Source organism: Nothoprocta perdicaria, unplaced genomic scaffold (assembly GCF_003342845.1).
Source record: "Nothoprocta perdicaria isolate Ctin4 unplaced genomic scaffold, notPer1 scaffold_184, whole genome shotgun sequence".
NCBI classification, from domain to species: Eukaryota; Metazoa; Chordata; class Aves; order Tinamiformes; family Tinamidae; genus Nothoprocta; species Nothoprocta perdicaria.
In genome coordinates, this window is record NW_020455027.1 from 337,660 (window position 1) to 346,045 (window position 8,386).

Consider the following 8,386-nt stretch of genomic DNA (forward strand, 5'->3'; position numbering starts at 1 on the left):
AGTATTTCAGCTACTGTTTACTTTCTTATGAATTACTACCAAAATCTGAGAGGCAACTTTTCAAGTGAAGGGATTACAGAAAAGTTTTGGGCTCCTGTTAGAGGAGCTGTGTTATCATATAAAAGGAAATATGATATTAATAAGAGGAACAAAAAATAAAAGAGGGGAAAAGACCTTTGCTTGAAAAATAACTTGTGTTTTAAAAAAAGTACACAGCCAAATTCTGAAGTGCATTATGCAATGGGAAGTCCTGTATTTCCTAACATTTCTACATCAAGTTTAAATATGTGGCTGCTCCAGTAAAATTTTCTTAAGTATTACTGCTGTGTGATGTTTAGATTCCTGAGAAAATCTGGAAGTCAAATTCATCCTAAAGAGATCTTAAACCAGCAGTGCCATTTACATAAGTCTCTGCTGACGCACTCGGTGCTGCTTCCAGGAGTTTCATCTCTGAATCAGCACAGGGGTTCGTTGACAGCACGTCATTTTCCCTGATGTTTGAGGAGCGAAATAAGTGACGGTCCCTCTTGAGGCATGTGTCCTGTGCAACTGCACTTTGATTTTCCATTTGATGTGCAATAACATTTCGTGAAAGGCTCATAAGAAAATCTGAAATCACTTGGAAATTAGTGGGTTGCTGCCTGCTAATTTTGCTGCCTGCAAAGCTTAAAGGTATATCCAGTCCACACTTACTTTTCTCCTGAGTTCAGGTAAAACTTGACATATGTTAATGAGGCAACAGGAACAGGTTTGATCACAAACCTTAAAAAAAAACATAGCAAATACTATCTTGTGGGAAATGAAAATAAACTTCATTTTTTTTTTAGTGTGCTCTTGTGTATTTTGATTTTCTGATTGTGTTTGTTCATCTTTTAGATAGCAATAGTACAGACATACAATCAGGTCATACCATTTAATTTTTAGTGTACAAAGAAATGCAAAAAGATATTGCCCTTTTTACAGAAAGATGCAGACCGTTATCTATAAAGAAGCTTTTGAAATTTAATGTAGGATCCTGATTTAAGCATCTTCTTTGTTGTGGCTTCTGGCTATCATATTGAATGAGGTATGAGAACAATGCACATGAATATACAGACTTACATAACAGCCAGCAACTAAACAATAGGAAATTTTGCTGAATTCTTTGGATTTGCATCTGATGTTCTATATATTGTACATGTAATGATACTCTAAGAGCAATACTGCTAATCCACACTGCATGATAAAAAAAATGCAAGGATGTGGGAACAAAAAAATGTTAATAAAATATATTACTGGTATAAGAATCTGGGGAAGGAATTTGGAGCCACTGTAAATATACCTGACTTGCAGTTCAACAGCTCAGTGCTTCAGCATACCTTAGATGAGATCAGTAAATGAAAACTGATAATTTGCAGCCTATTCCAGCCTAGAAAGTTGTTTTCATTTCACTCTGGGTGTAAATTTTGGTTTCTATGGAGTTGCATCACAGACTGATGTGACCTATTGGGGGTAAGCTCTAGAAAAGGATGTGTTAAAGATATACAACCACTGTATTCAATAGGCTGCTAATTTTGATTGCTAGCCCTGGGCAGATGTTCTCACAGAAAGATCTGAATGTATTTGGAGGAGAACGGAGGCTCATGGAAATTCATCCTGTCTGCTTACCTTAGGACAGAGCACATTTCCTAAAGTTTCCTAAAGCACTTTTCCTACTGAAAGTAGTGCTATTTTTATAAAATCATTGCCCATGCTTTTGTTATTTTCATTTTGCTTTTGCCCAAAGTAATAGCAAAAGTTAAGAGCATACAGTAAATAAAACTGAACTAGATGCATTTGTTTCCCCAGCCTGTGTGTAGTGAGAGATGAAACACCTTGCCTGGGGCATTTGTCTGTTTACCAAAAAGGACAAAAGGTACAGACAAATTTCAGGACATTGTGCTTTTGAAAGTACACAGAACAGCGTTTCAGTTCTGTGAGGTATAATATAACAGAAATATTATAAATTACTGATTTGTGGTTTCTATGGTGATATAATTTCCCCAAATACATTTTCTCAAAACCGTAAAATTTCCATTGAGCAGTGTATATAAGATATCACTGAATTTTCAGGTAGTAACTTTAGGCTTTATTTTTTAGATTCTTGTTGACTGGTATGCCGTAAATTAAAGAGAATGTGGTTGGAATATCTGTAAAATGATGCTAAAATATACTAGAGGTTAAATATGGTATTACTATGAATTTATATCGAAGTCACATAAAACATGTACTAATAATATCTTCAAAATGAAATTTTATTTTATATCTTGAAACATAATCACAGAATCACAGAATCACCAAATGGTTAAGGTTGGAAGAGACCTGCAGAGGTCATCTAGTGCAACCTCCATGCTCCAGCAGGGACACCTAGTAATAGCTGATTGGAAGATATAACAGGAGTATTTGACTTTTTTTTCTTTTGACTGTCCTTAAAATACAGAATAATTCACTTGTTTATGCCATTGTTGATCCACAATTTGCAAAATACAAGCAATGTTTAAATATACAGGGAAATGCACATCACCTTTTTCACATCGCAGAGAAGACTAATTGCAAAGATAATCTTTGCCTTGATTTATCTGTAGCTGATTAATTGGCCCAGATATAAACAAGGCATATGAGTGTTGCAGTGCCTAAAGGCTTTTTAAAGAGCATGCATATCCTATTTGTATTGAGGTAACTGTTAACTGGCTAGTCTTCAGCAGAGGTGACAAATATTTATAAAAGGGTAATCATGGAATATATCCAGAAAAGTTTCTTAATTATCACTGGAAATATTCAGGCTCTCTGGCCAAAAAGTCAGAGGTGCTTGCAAAGAATCTTTACACTGCATAATTTTGGATGAGACTGACGAGGGAAGTCTTTTTCCCCAGTACTGGACATGTTGAAGCTGCTAACTTGACTGCAGCTCTGCCAAAACTCATTAAAGTCAGTCAGGAGCTTGGCTATCAAGTTCAATGGACTTTGAATATGGTCTGTAATTTTAAAGTGTTTCAGAAATGATGTCCATACTTTTAGTTTGTTGATGTTGATATTCATTCCAAGCAGACAAGGCTATCATTTTATATAGAATAAAGTTCTATTTCATAATTTTCTCTGTGACAGTGAGAGTTAGCCGCCTTAGCAAGCTCATCTATGAATCCTTATGGTCTTTAACACATTCTCTTGCTGGTGATCTTCAAAAGTAGCTGTGTAAACGTACTTGGAACTGATGTGCTGTGTACATGGAAATTCAAATTGGGCCATTTAAGAAGAACACCATTCAAGGAGGATGAAGCAAGTCTAACTAAGGCAGACACCTAAGACACAATTTAAATTACACAGAGAGGTGACTATGAGAAAAAAAATCTCTGGAAGATTTGGGTATTAAAAAGGCTATGGAAAACTTCCTCATCAACTTTGGTCAGCATGAGGGTGCTTGGGGATAGTTATAAATAAAGAAGAGTTTGGAAGTGGTTCTTTTTAAAGAAATGTGCTTACTATACAATCTAAGAAGCCGCACAACTGTCCCTAAATTAGATTTTATATGCTGACTGAGAAGTAAAAATAAATTGTCATTGATGTGGGAATATTTTACAAATAAATTAGAGTAGSTTTGCTATCTTAGCAGAAAGAAAGATCTATAGAAAACAATACTTTTACTTGTAGTGGAGTTACAAAAAAGCAGCCTTCTGTCAAATACAGTTATAACAGGCAGACTAAAATGAACTAGTTTTCAAATTTAGATCAATGTTCAGATATATGTGAGCAACAAATAAAYAGAGAAAGAATTACAAACCACATCTCAAAAAAGTGGCATATATTAAGTGAAATTGTTTTACTAAGTCTCAGGTATCAAGTAACAAAAGAGATTATAAATGAGAAGTGAGAAGCAAGAAATGCAGGATCAAGTATTATTCTGTTAGAAAAGCTTCCTCCTGAGTATGAAATACCTCCCCTCATGGTCACCATAATCAGTTGTTCTTTATGTCAATCATAATCTAAGGTAACTGCCTACACTCTTTGCTGTTTGTACTCAGAGAAATATTATCTTTCTGCTTAGATACTGACAAATAAAACTAAAATCCAGCCCAAGGAACAAATCAACATTTTCTTTTTCAATTAAAACATCCCTACTTTTGGTACTGTTAACTATGGAGAGAAGTGGGTAGAGCAAAAGCATTTAATGACCAAGTTTTGACTGCTAATAGAAGTAGAAAAGAAAGATGACAGGGTAATCAGATAAAAWTGGCCTTGGAGCCTTTTAAAATAACAGTTTCTCCACAGTTGCTAGTGATGCAAGACAGTGAATACCATCCAACTAGATGGACAGTGGAAGCAAAGTCTCAAATTCAGACTTAAACCGATAGAAGCGTAGTTAGATCCYGAGTAATCCACATGGAAAGAGGTTGCACTTGACACTTACAGGTCTATGATACCTTACAGCAAGTTGTATAAGGAATGTCATTTTCCAGGCAAAAGGAAACCATAAATATTTTTTCTCCATCTTCAAGATGTGTTACAGAGTAACTTAATTTTACCAGGATATCTAAGGAGTTCTTCCTTTAGGAGCACTGATGGCGTGTCTGTGTCTTGAGATGAGGATACAAATGTCTGTAACCTACACCTTCAACTCTGAGTTCTGCTTCACAAAACATGAATGATAAAGTTAGCCCCTCAAGGACTCTCAGCTACAGCTCAGATGGGTGATGTCATCTACCAAACCTTGGTCACAAAAAGCTTGTAGATTGGAAATACGTGTGCATCTCACTAAAACACATCATAAGAAAATTAATATCCTTGAAATCTTTCAAGCTAAGAGAAAAATGGATAATGAATTGCAGGACATTAAGCAGCACAACATGTTGTCTGCAACAAGAGTGAAGGCTTGCTGATACCCATGGTTGTCCAGCAATGTAGAAGGTCAAATATCTCTTCTTTCACACTTGGTTATTTTATAACATTCATTAAATAAATGCAGGCATTTTGATTATGATGATTTTATTTAACTATTATGAATTTATTTAACTATTACATTACTTTTTCTGTCAACAAGGCTACAGGAACAGAGAAAATTGGGAAGACAAGAAGATATTGTGGAAGGACATATTTCTGTATAAAAAAAAAAGAACAGGAAAAATTTGCATGCAGTTTCTCTGAGGCACAAAGTGGAAAGAGTGGAAATAGATGCAGTGAAACAGCAGCAACTAGGAAGAAATGCATGGCAGCCCTTAAGCAGACTGAGATGTAGAAAGAGCTCAGAGTGAGGGAGGCAGTCATTAAAAAAAATAAATAAAAGAAGAGGCTGTGGCAAAAGTTAAAACAGAGTTAAAAAAATAGTACTGAGTATCCGAGAGACGAAGAGAACAGGGAAGATATGAAAGAAAACAGCAAGAAATCAGAAACAAGGTGCTTTGGGGACAAAAGGGGATAAAAAGAGCTTATATGTGTTTCTGAGGCATCTTGTTGGGAAAGGATCAGAACTTCTTCAACCACTCAGGAGCAGAAATAGGAACTGAATTTAAGGGAGAGAGAAGAAGAAATTTATTTCTTGGATAGAAAAGGGAAAGAAAACAATAAATCTCTACAGCTGTGGTTACAGAGACTGGACTCTCTTCAAGACTTGGAGTGGATACCTACAAGAAATGGGTTATAAGATATAAGTTATTCACAAACAATAAAAATGAAAAGACCTGGGGTATATCTGTATAGACAGAAATGTGGTTTAATGCATGGCCCTAGCCAGATGATGGAAACCAGTTGCTGTGTTACTCAGGACAGCACTTAAAACAGTAATGCATTTTTATAGCCCATAGTATCTTTCAAGTGCAGACAGACCATTTTAAGAGTAGTTCAATGAATAATGTCAAGGTTACTTGTTAAAAAAAATGGTGAGGCTAGACACCGAAGTGAATCTATGGGTCTTTCCTCAAAAACAGGCAAACAAGAAAGATATTCTAAAGGAAAAATGAAAGGTTTGTTTTGGTCCATAGCCTCTCATGAATCTGATGTAGGTGTGAATCCAGACCAGGTTGATAGGCAACCAAAGCTGTCACTGCTTACCAGTCCATGAGAGATGACTATGGCTGTGTGCTGTCCTTCAAGCTGTGAGACATCCTTCCTGCAGTCACTGGGGTTAATTAAATCCTGCGCAGGGCAAACTTGGTGGCCCTCCTGGCAGTCAGATGGTGCGCACAAAATACACACACAGCCAGGCACACTGGTCAGCACAGAGCAGAACTTCTCCAGCACCCACAAAAACAGAGAGCTCTCAAACAAACATGAACTGCATGGACTACCCGATCCTAGTCAGTTACAGTCCAGTAGTGAAATACCTGTGTATGTGTATATATATATATATGTATGTAAACATGCTTATACCTCATATATGCATACACAACACAAACATCTCTCCAGTTACTGGTCTTAACAGCTTTGTCTATCCAGTAGCACCATGAATATAGTACATCCTCCCTTGCCTAGGAGAATAGCTGGCAATAGAGTTCTTTAGGAAAACTGGACTGATTGCAGTGGTCCGGAGCAAGGTTTGGACAGACAAGTGTATTGACAAGCAGCCAGGTTACATTCACCTTTCCCCTTTTATCCCTGTTCTGTTTCCCCATGCTCATTCCTTCCTGATTCCCCTGACCACGTTTCCCAGCATATTCCCAATATTTCCCCAAAATATTYCATGGTAAGTTTCACACCATCACCAAATTCCATCTGCTCCACCACAAATCCTTTTCCTCCTGTATCTCCTACCCCAGAGGCAGTGATTCCTTTTGGTTTGCCTGTTGTTCCCAGAGGAGGGTTTTTTTGCCCGATCCCTTTCAAAGGGCTTCCTGTAGGACCAGCAGGTTCATTGTCTGCTTCTGGCAGCCCTAGTGCAGCTGAKCCCATGTGCCCTTGGTAGCACTGCCCAGATCACTAGGGTTCGCCTGTCCATCACTGCTGCTCTGCTCCTCACCAAGCCTTGGGTTTTAGGGCCTTTAACCATGTAACCTAGCAATGACTAAGGCCAGAAGCACTCTTAATTTCTTGCAGAGATTTATTACTCCATTTTATCCCTATCTGTCTTGTTCTGAGAGACTCAAAACTGGACATAGCATTCCACTGCTGTGTGGTCTAACAAACATCAAGGGGAATAATCCATTCTCTTAATCTCCTCTCTATGTCCCAAGATCCGCTGGCTGTCTCAGTATTGTGGCCCCAGATACAGTTGGCCATCTATGTTGCCAGGGCTCACACAGATGTTTGTATGGAGAGCAYGTAGGTTAGATTTCTTCATTAAATTGTCACATGAAGTCTACTGAATACATGTGGGAAACTGAGCAGACTAGTCTTCTAGGATAGCCAACTAAATTAAATAGCTATAGTGATGCAGATATCTTTAATATCTGGTGATGTCAATTTAAAAAGTTCAAGAGTATAAATTTCACCAGGAGCAAAGACCATTGTTTTCCTTGCAGATATTGGTCGTGTGATTTATTATCATGTGTCAGAAGCAGACAACACAAAAATAAAAAGCAAGAATTGGCAATCCTCAAATATTTATTGCAGAAAATTTCCTTGTACTCTGAAGTATACCGAAATATGTATTTCTCCTCCTTAGCAGAACTGTATTCCTGAGAGTGTACTGAAGAAGTTTCTTCTGACATGGACCTTTATTTTGATAAAGTCTTGTGAAACATGGCATTCTGGAAAGCTGCARCAGAAAGAAGTTTATCATAATGTGCATATTAAGTATCAGTATCTGATAGTCAACATAGTCTTGCAGGTCCTTGCCCACAACTAGAACAGTCAAACCATTCTTTAGGAATCAGAAAAAACTATTCTTTCAATACTATGTTTAGTTACAATCTCTACTATTAATGAATTTGAGTACCTTTTTAGATTTCAGTGGTGGCCAGCGATAGGACTAGAGGAAATGGCCACAAGCTGAGGCACCAAAAGTTCCACAGGAACTTAAGGAAACACTTGTTGACAGTGAGGGTGACAGAGCCCTGGAACAGGTTGCCCAGAGAGGTTGTGGAGTCTCCTTCTTTGGAGATCTTTAAAACCCGCTTGGACGCAGCCCTGTGCCATGTGCTCTGGGTGACCCTCCGTGAGCAGGGAGGGTTGGACTAGATGACCTCTGAGGTCCCTTCCAACCTTGCGCATTCTATGATTCTATGTGCATGTCTTGCCTCCTATTTGGGTATTCTAGGTCTTACTTCTCAAAAGCACTGTGAAATAAACTCATTTTGAATTTGCATAATGTCTCACAGAAAAAAATGTGAATGGAATATTAGTGAATGAGCAATATATTTGAACTTGCAGCTTGTTTTAAGCAGTATGAGGTGTATTAGGTGGTTTTACATGCTATTGCTGTATCAGCTTACATAGTCTT